We start from the raw sequence: 13430 nt of genomic DNA on the forward strand, positions 1-13430 counted from the left end.
AGCTCTAAAAGACAGTATTCGAGCCGAAATATCAGAGTCGCAGGCAAAAGTGATGGATTATTTAAACAAAAAAGAAGAATTTTCTTTTATTTTATCTACAACGGCGGTCACTTTATCGATGTGGTTTTTGCAGACCAGTTGGGATAAATTGTAAAAGGATAACATTAAAAGATCAGGTCAGTGATCTAAAGTGAAATTCTTGGAGGAATAAGGTGGGAAAAATGCCTAAATACCACTCCATGTCAAGTGATCTAAGTTTTTTGGGCATTGCCGTAAATTTTTCTGGAAAACTGGTTTATTTATAAACCTGTGGATACATAATAAGTAAACCGAAAAATTAGTTATGTTGAGATTTATTCAAAGAGGAAAATTTTGGTATAAAGTTTTATAAAGTGAAATATTTTCAGTTGTTTTTAATAAAAAAAGTGCATAACAGAAGTGAAACTTTCAAAGCAGACAAAGAAAGAGGGAGCGACCCGAGAGAAAATGAGAGAGAGAGAGAGAAAGAATATATATCTAAGTAAATTCACAACACTTGCGGAGAATACAAATACACAAAAATGTACAAAAACAATATGTTCTGTGGTATTCTAACTATGCGTTGCTCTCTCTCGCTCCGATGTATTGGCGTGTCGTTAGAGCCGTGCGCACGTCTAACATTATAACGTGCATAGACAAGGCACGCGTATGCGCAATACTATCTATCCTATTCTAACAATGTGTTGCTCTCTTACGCTCTACTATAGTAATATGGCGATAGTGCTGTACGTTTACGCGTCACTCTCTTTCTCTCTCTGTTATATTCTAACGTCTTGTATATAATGGTTCTCTCTTGCTCCTACAATACAGTTACGTCGTACGACTTAAACTAGAGCCTTGGTGTAGGAGTGGGAGAAAAGACGAAGGACCGCACAAAAAAAAAAAAAAAAAAAAATTATATATATGTGGCGCTTACACTTCTGTTAGGTGTTTGGCCGAGCTCCTCCTCCTATTTGTGGTGTGCGTCTTGATGTTATTCCACAAATGAAGGGACCTACAGTTTCAAGCCGACTCCGAACGGCAGATATTTTTATGAGGAGCTTTTTCATGGCAGAAATGCACTCGGAGGTTTGCTATTGCCTGCCGAGGGGCGACCGCTATTAGAAAAATGTTTTTATTAATTTTTCTTTCACCGAGATTCGAACCAACGACCTCTCTGTGAATTCCGAATGGTAATCACGCACCAACCCACTCGGCTACGGCGGCCGCCACAAAAGTGAGACGTGAATAGCCTAAAGTGTATCTAGGTTAGGTTAGGTTGAAGCGGTTGTCCTGTGGGATATACTGAAGCTCATAGCCCATTGTGATGCCGCGTGGGGAGCTTGTCCCTGTCTCTCCTAAACCAGTGTGTGATTTTCAAAAATTTTAAAATATCTCTGATTTCTGTAGAACTGAGATCTTCTAACTCATTAAAAAATTGTCCCAGAATAGTAAACCTGCGTCTGGATAGAGCAGAGCAGTGGCACAGTAGGTACGAGATTGTCTCTTCCTCGTCCTCATCTAGACAACTTCTACAGAAGTCATGTGTTTGCACACCCGTCCCTTGGGCGTGTCTACCTATTAGGCAGTGCCCCGCTATGAGTGAGATCAATGTGCTAAGACTGTGTTTATTTTGGCTTAGCAGAGATTCCGTGCGTTTAGCATTTAGTTGACGCGCGATTTTGCAGGTGGTTTCAGTACGCCATCTTCGTTTTCTTTCTTTACAATTTCTTCAAGGATGAGTAGCTTACATGTTTGTAAATTTATCCCTATGTAATTATCTATGTGCTCGTCAGACAATTTAGTGCCGAGTCTTGCTAGTTCATCGGCTCTACAGTTATCCTCAATGTCGCGATGACTAGGAACCCATGTTACCTTTAGGTGAAATGACTCAGTCATCTCGTTAAGAGATGTGCGGCATTTTATGGCTACCTTGGAGGTTGTCGACTGTTTTGTGAGGGATTTTATCACCACTTGGCTATTAGTGAAAATGTAGATATCATTTCCGGATATCGCATCACACTGTATCAGTGTCGCGGCATTCATTATTGCCATCAGTTCAGCCTGAAAGACACTACAATAGTCGGGGAGCCGAAAACTGAAGGATATCCCCAGATGTTAGGAATATACACCTCCGCCCACCCTGCCCTCGAGCTCGAAAGTGTATCTAAGATTTATATAAGATATAGCTCTCTCTCTCCTTTTCCTCTACGTTATATCTTTTTTCTCTCTCGCGGAACGAAAATGACAAAAACGTTGCATGGCCTTGAAATTTTACTCTCCATTCTCGCTCGTCCATCGACGTCTAAGAAGTTTCACTTCAAAAAGTCTTAGATAGTTTATCTATTAATTTGTTTAAAATTTTTGGGAAATTTTATTTGTTGTTTGTATTTTGGAAAATGTTTTTTTTTTAAACACTCCCTCTCAGATTTTGTATTCTTTCTTTCATTAATATCCGAGACTATACAAAGTAATCCTTGAAAGTTTCATAATGGGATTCCCGTAACTTTTTTAGTTATATTCAATATGCACAGGAAATCAGTGCCAAATACTGTTAGTGATCCATGGTTTTTGAATCAATCGAATTTTCGCTGCGTATTTAAATTAGTAAGCAGATGCATCGTATTGCTCACTGGTTCACTGTACGTATATGTCCCACTATGGAACTTTCGCGGATTATTGAGCATATCCTGAGCTATTAATGAAAAAAATTTAAAACTTATGGAAAAAATTAGAAAGAAAGTTTAAATTAAAAAAAAAAATAAAGAAGAAAACAAAAAAATTCCCAAAAAAAAATTTCCAGAAAAATTATTTCCGCTTATAATTGTTTCCAGAAATTCTTTTTTAACATTTCTCAAGTAGATTGGACTCAGAACTCAAATTGAGTCCAGTTGACTTCGAATGGACTGCTTCGAAATATTATATTAGTATTTAAAAAAAATATTTCCACCATTTTAGCTTTCGATATATCAATCGATTTCTATATATTTTTATAGTTTAGCATCTGTAATATGGCCGGAAAGCCGACACTTTGACCTAAAGGATATTTCGTGCTTCATTTTTATAAATATTCTAGTTTTTATAAATAATTTACTTGCTGACCGCAAATTAAAAATTGCAGCAGCAGTTGGTCCGGTTGGACGCTCTTCAAGAAATATCCGCAGCCGCAACTCGATTTTATCTTAATTTGCTTAATTGATTAATAATACTAATTTATACAATTGAGGATATGCATAAAAAGCAACTTTTTCAGAATTTCGATTTATTTCATTGCGCCGCTAAAAAATTCCAATATCCACCGTTGTACTGGCCTAACCTCTTAATATAATATAAAAACGCATTTTTTTTTAGTTTAGTGAGCTTTATCAAATTGCTAAATAGTTCCATTGACCAAATTAAGTTAGCGCGCCCTGCATGCGTATGAGTAACATTTTTGTAAAGTTGTTTAAGCTTGTTTTTGCATCAAAATTCCTCAGCCACCCTGTATATTTGTGTGCCAATATATAAATAATATGACTTTTATTGTATTCGTATTCGCCGCAAGTAAGCAGATAGACTGCCTAGCTTTTGTACGTGCAGTAATGAGTGAGGAGGATGTTTATATGTTTGTATGTACTATTAAAAATATAGACATTTTTGAGACGCCTTGAGCGATATTCTTTGTTATTATTTAAATTAAGGATTTTATGCTTTTTGCAAGAAGAACAGTTAGTAGGCCAATAATGGTAATGCCAGCAAAAAGACAAAAACAACAACAACAAAACAAACCCCTTCATCAAATTCCATACAATATCCTTAGGAATGTGCTGTTTAGTAACTATTTTATATTATATGTATGTAAGCACGTACCTAAATTTACATGCAAGAAAGGCAGTCTAAGTATGTATGTAATTATGTAAATATGTAAGAAAGTGCGTGCTTAAGTATGCTTTGCTTAATGTCTTACTTTGGTGGTGTTCCGCCTTTGTTTGCTGGCTGCTTAACTGTCTGCGTTTGTTGTCTGCCTGGAGGTATCGATGCCTACTGATATTATCTTTTATAGCTGATGAGCTCGGTAATAGTTCATTATGACTTTTTGAGGTTCGCTGAGTTGCTTCGCTACTTCACTGCTTCACTGTCTTATTGTATCACTGTCTTATTGTATCACTAATTCACTATACACAATATCACTGCTACACCGCTTCACCGCCTCACTCTGGTGCCGCCTGAGCCTGCTTGCTGATATTTATTTGTTTACTTTGCCTGTTAATTTGCATTCATGAGCGAGTGCATAAAACATTTATTACTTTTAATCTAATTGTGCAAATATTACTTCATTCGTGGGCGAGTGTTAGACTTTAAGGAGTGAGAAGGCGTCAGCTGTAATAAATAGAGCAACAAATTACAGATTTGTTAAATTGCTTGCTATTTTTTTTATGGGTGAGTGTCGTGAGGTTGAGGAGTTGAAGTTATACACGTACCTCTTTTTGCGCTCTTTTTTGTTTTTTTCTGAGATAATTTTTTCTTTAAATAAATAAATAAATATTAGATAAAAAAATTGATAAAAAAGGAACTATTTGCAAAAACAAATATTTTTAAGTAATTACGAAAAGAGAAAATTGAGAGCAAAAAGGCATAAAAAATAAACAAAACTAAATTTTTGAAGTAATTATGAAAAATAGCATTTCAACGCAAAAAGGCCTATAGAATTTTTTTTCTAATAACTACGAAAAATGGCATTTGAGAGCAAAAAGGCATACAAAAATATTTTTAAGTAGTAATGAAAAGGGTTATTTGAAAGGAAAAATGTTTGTTTTGAATAATTGGTGGGTTGATAATTAAAATAGGATATAAAAGGAAAAGTTAAAAAAAAACATATTTTTAAGTAAGTTACCATGAAAATGGCATTTGAGGCTCTAAAAAAACAATCATGAAGAATGGCATTTGAGTAAAAAAATGTCGCACAAATAAAAAAATTGAGTATTTATAAAAAGTTAATATTGAGAGACATAACTTTTGTTCTGAAAAACTGCTAAATTGATTAAAAATGGTGAAATTATAAGAAAAAAGAAGATATTTGTTTAAGTAACTATGAAAAATTGCATTTCCGCGCAAAAAGGCGTAACAAATCCTTTTTTTATGGAAAGTAGTTATGAAAAAGCGGCTACGTTGACTGGGTCATGTCGTTCGAATGTATACAAACGCTCCGGCATTGAAAGTATTCGATGCGGTACCAGCTGGTGGTAGCAGAGGAAGAGGAAGGCCTCCTCTGCGTTGGAAAGATCAGGTGGAGAAAGACTGGGCTTCACTTGGTGTGTCCAACTGGGGCCGGTTATCACGAGAAAGAAACGACTGGCGCGCTTTGTTAAACTCGGCCAAAATCGCGTAAGCGGTTATAGCGCCAATTAAGAAGAAGAAGAAGAAGTTATGAAAAAGAATATTTGAGATGGAAAATATTTGTTTTGGAAAAATAATAAAGCCATTTATAAAAAAGGAAAAGGTTAAAAAAAAGAAAAACACAAAACACATTTTTAAGTAAATAGGAAAACTTAACAAAATGTTGAAGCTACTATGCAAAGTGGCATTTCGAAACAAAAAAAGCGATTGAGAGATACAATTTTGTTTCGAAAAACTGATAAAAAAAGTTGATCAAAAAAGTTGTGAAAAAATAAAAATTCACAAAAACTAAACCATTAAAAGTAATTATTAAAAACGGCAAAATTTATAATTATTTAATAGCAAAAAGGCACCAAAATCATAAAAAAAGTTTTAAGTAATTATGAAAAATTACATTCGAGAGATATAATTTTGTTATTAAAAATTGATAAAAAAATTGTGAGAAAAGGAAAAATTTACAAATACTAAACTTTTTAAAGTAATTATTAAAAATGGCATTTAATAGCAAAAAGGCACCAAAAACAAAAAAAAATTGTAAATTATGAAAAATTACAATTGAGAGACAGAATTTCGTTTTTAAAAATTGATAAAAAATTATGAAAAAGGAAAAATTTACAAAAACTGAGCTTTTTAAAGTAATTACTAAAAATGGCATTTAATAGCAAAAGGGCTCCAAAAGCATAAAAAAGTTTAAGTAGTTATAAAGAATTACATTCGAGAGATATAATTTTGTTTTTGAAAACTGATAAAAAATTATGAAAAAGGAAAAAATTACAAAAACTAAACTTTTCAAAGTAATTATTAAAAATGGCATTTAATAGCAAAAAGGCACCAAAAAAAATTAAGAAGTTTTGAGAAATTTCAGTTGAGAAAATTTTGTTTTGAAAAACTGATAAATTGTTTAAAAAAAGTGGTTAAAAAGGGAAATGTTGAAAAACAAGAAGCGTATATTTTTAAAGTAAACATGAAAAATGAGTAAAGAGAGAGTAAAGAGACGACCCAAAATTTTTTTTTAAATTAACTGTCCGCTGATAAATTAAGGTGGAACGCCACCCTGAAAATTCAAAAAAATCGATTTTTTTTGCATAAATTGTTAGTATAACTACTTAAGAAAATGTAAAAACTTTAAAGCGAAATTCGCTTTATTCCCGATTCTATGTGCACTTAAGTGAGCGCCCGTCGGTTCGGCCCCGTAGCGCTTACGATACGATGATTTATTTCAAACGCCTTTTTCTCGAAACGACTTTTTTTGATACGGTGGCAACAATTTCTCGAAGACTAATGAACCGAATTTAATTATCTTTTTTTTTAATTTTTGTTATCGCATTGGCTATCGTTGTACGTAGCCGATTTGCAAAATTTTGAAAATAACTATTTTTTTGAGCCTGTTGAAAATCAAACAAATGATGAAAAACACACATCGAAATTCAAATCACCACCATTTTGTCAAAAAAAAAAACGGCTACGTACAACGATAGCCATTATTATGGAGATTAATAAAATTTTTGATTCTTTGATTTTGATTTGCCACCAGATGACGTCATTTTTTTTAGCTAGTTACGTTTATTTTCATAAATTTGTCAATTTTCAATATTTTTTAATAAAAATTTACATCAGCATAGTTTAATACATACTTAACAAATTGCTTTTTGTGCGTTCCTCAAATAATCATTCCTTCTTATAAAAAAAAATCCCAAAAATCGACTATTATTTGACCCCTCACAGTGGCGTTCCCCCTCAATAAAACAAAAATGTATAGAAAAAGAAAAATTTACAATAAAAAAACTTTTTTTTTCAAATAAATATTTTTAAAAATACTTTTTTTGGGAACAAATAAATGCCTACAAAACTTAAATTTTTTCAAGTAACTATGTATGAGAAATGGCTGAGAGAGATGATTTTTATTTTGGAAAACTTATAAATTAAAAAAAAGTTAAAAAAACGGATAACATACTTTTACGTAAGCGGGAGAAATATTTTTTGAAAGCAAAAACGCACCAAAAACAACGAAAAAGTTGAGTAACTATTACACAAACGAGATAAACAAACAAAAAGAAATTTTGAGTATGTAATTATGACCGAAATAATAAAAAAAGATAAATAAAATAAGGATAAATACGGAAAAAGGACAAAAAAAGTATTATTATTATTATTTATTAGAGCAATATGGAAAATTACACTAATTAATACAGCGCATTAGCTACTTAGGCCTACGGTGCTAAAAAAATACGATATATATGTTTTTAAAATATAACATTGCAGAGCAAAAAGTCATCATAAAACATTTTTTTAACTGGTTATGAAAAAGGATATTTGAGAGAATTTTTTTTACTACAAAAAGAATAAAAATTCTTAAATTAATAAATTTATAAATTTTTTTTAACTAATACGTTCATAAAAAAAAATTATATAATACGAGGAAAGTGAAAATAAAAGAAACCCATATTTTTAAGTAAATATGAAAATTGGCATTTCAGAACCAAAAAAAAATGTTTAAGCGCATCGGCTGAAGTTCAGAGGCACAAAAAAATAAAAACACCAAATTTTTAAATAACTATGAAAAGTGGGATTTGTGAGCAAAAAGCGAACAAAAAATATTTGACTAATTTAAGTAATTAAGTAACAAATAAAAATAACCTTTCATAGCTTGGATACACCGAAATATATTATATTTGATTTTATCATTATTTTGATTTATGGGATTATAGGTTTTATTTCATGCATATTACATAGTTTTTTATTCACATTTAATTTTTTTACGGTTCAATTTTAAATTAAGAATTCGAATTAATTTTAAATGCCTGGGGTGAGTGCTGCCGTCTGAGTAGCTGATTTGTAAAATATTGAAAATGTATGTGTTTATTTATATTATTTTAAGGAAATTATTCGTAATCGCATCACAGTAAAGACATAAACGTATAAGCCGATTGTGTTTAACATTTATTGATATTCTATTTTTAGTTCTGAAGGGATGCCTATACCTTACATTAGAGCGCCTATTTGAATTTATGATACTTCGTGTGAAAAAAACATAAAAAAAATCCAAAAAAAAAAAAAAAAAATAGTAAGAAGTCCCATATAATTCCAACTTTTTGTAACATTAAAGTTATTACTCTGATTTTTCAGAACAGTCATCTCTGAAGAAATTTGTTTTCTGTATTTATACTGGTTGCCTTTCTTTTCACTTTTCATGAATATTTTTTTCGCTCAGATAATCATCACCAGCAGCATAGTCTCCAAATCCGAATTGCCTATTATCAAACCCATTGATTTTTTTCCGCATTCATCTATTTCTCTCTTTAGTACACACTTATGGAAAGTTTGTTGGCCGAGTTGTGAACTCAATTTAATCCATTCTTTTCGATTTGTGTACGACACGAATTTAAATTACTGAAAATGTGCGGAATTGTCAATCACGACTCGTTTCTCGTTTCTCGTTTTTGAAAATTAAAAATACTCCGCTATAACTAAAAAATACTCCCCGTTTCGCTAGAAAAAAGTGAGGTTCGATACAACTTTTTATGCTGATTACAACGATGTTAAAATTGTTTTGCGGAAGTTGTGGAAATGGAGGACATATCGAAGATAAAAAATAAATTCTACGCACATTAAAAGCCATAATCACTTTAAAACTACTTGACCGCTTAAAATTTACGACTTTGTTTTTTGGAAATTTGTCCCTACTAACGTATCTAAAGGGATGTAAGCCATGTGGCTTACTCAAACAATTTTAGGCTATTAATAAGTCCTAGAGCTGCTGTAGGCTTCATTTCTACAAAGAGGTTTGGATCTATAACCCCGTTTACCTGGTTATTTAGTCTATGCTGTGCCACTGTTGGGCAGTGGCATAGAACAAGTTCTGTTGTTACTTGTGCCTCTTTGCAGAGTTTACAAGAAACATTTTCTGACACACAAATTTTTTTCATGTGGTAATTAAGTTCACAATGTCCTGTTGGCAGCTCAAAGTAGAGTTTTATGTCTTTTCTGCTGATGTTAAGGATTGCCTGTACCTTTATACGTTCTGGATCAATGAGTCTTTTCGATTGTCACATCCCTATTTGGGCTCTCCAGTACTCGATTAGGCCTCGTTGTTACGTTACGTAGAAAGACACTTTTAAAACTGTTTACTCCACAGAAAGGTTCAGTACCAATGAAGGGAGTGTTTGCCCCCTTTTTCTCTAAAGTGTCCGTAAGTTCATTCCCTTCGAGGCCCTCATGTCCCGGTACCCATACCAGAGTAACCAAGTTTCTGAATGCTAGTGTTTCGAGAATTTTGAAACATTGCCAGACTAACCTCGATTGAAACGAGAAGCTATCAAGTGATTTTAGAGCTGCTTGACTGTCAGAGAGAATTTTGTTATTGACACCACGGGTGCCTCTACGAAGACATTCCCGGCCATATAACTCTAAGGCTTGGACCTCCGCCTGAAAAATGCAAGACGTTTTTCCTATTGCCATTGCCTTCATGAAGTGTGGTCCGCCAATTCCAGCCTCAACACTTTCATTTTGGACCCCATTCTCCACGCTGAGCAATCACTCATGATGATTCTTGAACTCTTACATGCTCTCTAATATTGCCTTCTTTAAGACGAAATGATTGGGAAGCCTTAGGACTGCAGTAGCTGCCGACCGTTTGGCTACAAGGTGGAGTGAAATGAGCCCAGTGACTATTCCCAAAGCCGTTGTGGGGCAAGTTCGTTCGCGTTACGCTCAGATAGGTTACTCTGTATACCTTGTTAAGTGTCATCTGAGTCTTAATTTGATCTACTTGGCCACCATACCAAAGAGGCGTAGGTGATCATTGGCACTACTATTGGCTTATAAGACCATGCCTTTATCTTTGGTCGCAGGCACCATGTTTTACCGTAAAGCCTTTGGCAGATGTAAATTGCTCTCGAAGCTTTATTTGTGACGTACGATAAATTATTTTTTCAGATCAAGGTTTTATCAAGGATTACAAGGGTTTTATCAAGATATTTCATATCCCCGGCTAGAGTTAAGTTTGCGCCCCTTTAAACCTAGCTTCCTTCTTCGGGTGAAGGGTATCAAACATGTTTTGTTCGAATTTATAGAGAGAAGCACAAATTACATTTTATTTAATATTTAAAGCTTTATCCGGACCAAATTCATCCATACTGAATTTTATTTAATTTAAATTTTTATTTTTGAGTTTTATAATTTTTTTGTTTATTAATTAAATTATTAAAAATAATAAAAAGCTTTTGATTATTGTCATTGCGGAATCAGTCACTCAAATTGATTATGTGTGAAGATATTTGGGTACATATAGTCACACACATATACACAACATGCGACAACTTGATAGCACGTCAACATTCTTATATTTTTTGTGTTTTGTTTTTTGTGAATGCTCACTCTTTTTTATATAAAGGTATAGTTCATTGTCTAATGAAAACCATATAAGTTCAAGTTGAAAATGTTATATGAAAATTAGAAAAACTCTACAAATTTTTCATTCCAGTTTCACGATTTTAATTAGAATTACTAGCGAAATGTTTGCGATGTAGTTTTGTGGCTTACCAAAGTTTAGAGCAATAAAGTGCAAGTTGAAAGTAGCTGAAAAATCCTATTGATTTTTTATAGTTTTTTTTTGTCTCTTAATTTGTGCCATATAAGGAATGCATATTTTTTATATGGAGGAAACACGCAACACCGTTGGGAGAAAAAATTATAAAAAATCAGCGTCATTTTTGGCAAGTACACACTTTCATTTTATTGTTATAGAATTTAATGAGAGGTAAAACTGCAAAGGAAAAATATTTGTAGAAATTCTATTATAATTAAAATCGTAAAATTACGAAAAAAGTTGGTCGAGTTTTGCTAATTTTCGTATACAATAATTTTCTTATAAAATTTTAAATTTGGATTAAAATGCTTTTCATTGGAGGATGAGTTATATAAAAATAATGAACATTAAAAAAAAGTCTAAATGGGTAAAAATGTTGACGTGATATTAAAAATTTTTAATTTTTTTATTTCATTCTTTTTTTTAATTTTATTTATTCTATTTTTCATTTTCAATATCCTTTCCTTCCTCTAACAACAAATTAAATATTTTTATTTTTTTATTTCATTCTTTTTTTATTTTTTTATTTCATTCTTTTTTTATTTTTTAATTTTATTTATGTTATTTTTTATTTTGAATATATTCTTTCCTCTAATAATAAATTTTTATACAATTTTTTGTTTCTTCTTTTTTTCAAGTTCTTCACAAAAATTTGAGCAAATATATTTTTCTCCACTTTGGTAATTTTCTAAATGTATTAAATAACCTTTTGTTGAATTTTATTTCTGCATTATTAAATCGCCTTTTTTAGTTCTACTCCTAGTGTAGTATTTTACTTTTATTTTTGGAATTTCCATTCTTAGTTTGCCTTCACAGTACGAATATACCTACATAGTATAACTTCAAGTACTCCTGGAGCGCTGACATGCGCTAACCAATAAATCACTCAGTCAATTGTTGTCTTGCTGGGGTAGAAAACGTTGCTTATGCTGTCTTCGGCAAAAATGCACTCAGACACTTTGTAGCCAGAGGATATTTTTATATGCTTTTATTGAATCTCATAAAAGTCGCCGGAAATATTCTCCACAGATTTTATTTTTATTTTTATTTGTTCTTTTCTTTCTTCTTTTTTTTTCATTCATCCCCCAACACCACAACACCACACGCGACAAATTTACATATTTATATGAGATTTTGTTTTAAATTTGTTTTTGCCACAATAAATCCATCACCCATCACCTATTGCACTATGATGCATTTGCCCCTTTTCTCACTCAGTCTGTAACTTATTGCTCCAAATTTCCCGAACCTTACACCAGGAAATCAATGTCGTACTGCCGCCAGCGTTAATCAAAATTCACCAACATAATATAACAATATACACCTATACATATGTAGGTAGGTAGGTATGTGTTCATACATATGTATATCCACTAGCTGCTGATTTTTTCGATGCCGAATCTAATTTGACTTTTTCTTTTATTGCTGTTGCTATTGCTGCTGCCGTTCTGAATTCACATGCAATCTAAAAATATCCGATTATCAGAATTGTCCGCAGCTATGCACGCATCGCATTTTCATTTTGTGGAGATCGCTCATCACTCGCCGCATCAGAATACCGCATCGCCGCATGGCATCACAACGGTATATTTATAACGCGCACCCAATCAGAATAAACCCCAAAATGAGAGAGTATGAGCAAAAGTACACGACATCGAAATGTATACATAGAAGCATACGAATACAAACTGAGGTGGATAGCTAGCGCACAAGAAATCAACAGATGACGATACCGCTTCGCGATGAGTTAACTCACTAAATACTCAAATTATGCGATCTACAAATACTATTTGTATTTTTACCAAAAATATATCGAGCGTAAAGATGTGCGCCTACTGCTGTCAGTTTAGTATTTTTCTTTTTACTCACATCACGTTGAATCGTTCGCTTGCACGCGCACTTTGGAGTTTTCAGAATGTGTACGTCTATTAGCTGCGCGCGTCTGTAACGTACTGAATGTGCAGCGATCAGCGATTAGTAGGCGCACTGCGCGCTAGAAGTATATTTTGATGGCGTCACTGCCGCGCTGCTGCTTCGAGCGCTGCTGCAATATCGAGAACGCGCACGCTGGATTACTTTATGTTCATGTAGTTGGCTAGCACTGCGTTGCCAGATCTTAAACTTTACGTTCGCAATCGCTCAACGTACAGGCGTGTAACTTTTCAAATGCGACTTTTGAGGCGCGCAAGGCTTTGTTTGATACGCGCCAGCACTACAACTTAACGCGGCGCAAGATCAGCGATGACTGAACGCGTCAAGTGTGAGTGAGCGCGCACAAGCGCTTGAGCGTGTACGTTATGGCACAGCTCAGTTCGGTTTAGTAAGTTAGGAGGCGTTTTGACTTTGATTTAAGTGTGGTCGCTGCTGGTGGTGGCATTCAAAAGCGGCCCACTTGTGCGCTTGCGTGGGTGCTACGCTTTTGTTCGGCACAGAGTTAAGCGCAAGCGTG

At 33.3% G+C, this 13430-nt stretch overlaps 1 protein-coding gene across 4 annotated transcripts in view; it reads right to left on the minus strand.

Annotated features, from left to right (window-relative positions):
- The window catches only part of LOC129247763 (helix-loop-helix protein delilah), an 85730-nt gene extending 72530 nt beyond the window's left edge, over positions 1–13200 (minus strand). The window contains exon 1 of one of the 4 annotated variants that reach the window (XM_054887074.1): positions 12784–13200. The gene's annotated coding sequence lies outside the window, so the exon portion shown is untranslated. The other 3 variants (XM_054887082.1, XM_054887065.1, XM_054887056.1) reach the window with 3 other exon arrangements.
- Between the last annotated feature and the right edge of the window lie 230 nt (positions 13201–13430).

The sequence above is a fragment of the Anastrepha obliqua genome, chromosome 1 (genome assembly GCF_027943255.1).
Source record: "Anastrepha obliqua isolate idAnaObli1 chromosome 1, idAnaObli1_1.0, whole genome shotgun sequence".
Taxonomy (NCBI): domain Eukaryota; kingdom Metazoa; phylum Arthropoda; class Insecta; order Diptera; family Tephritidae; genus Anastrepha; species Anastrepha obliqua.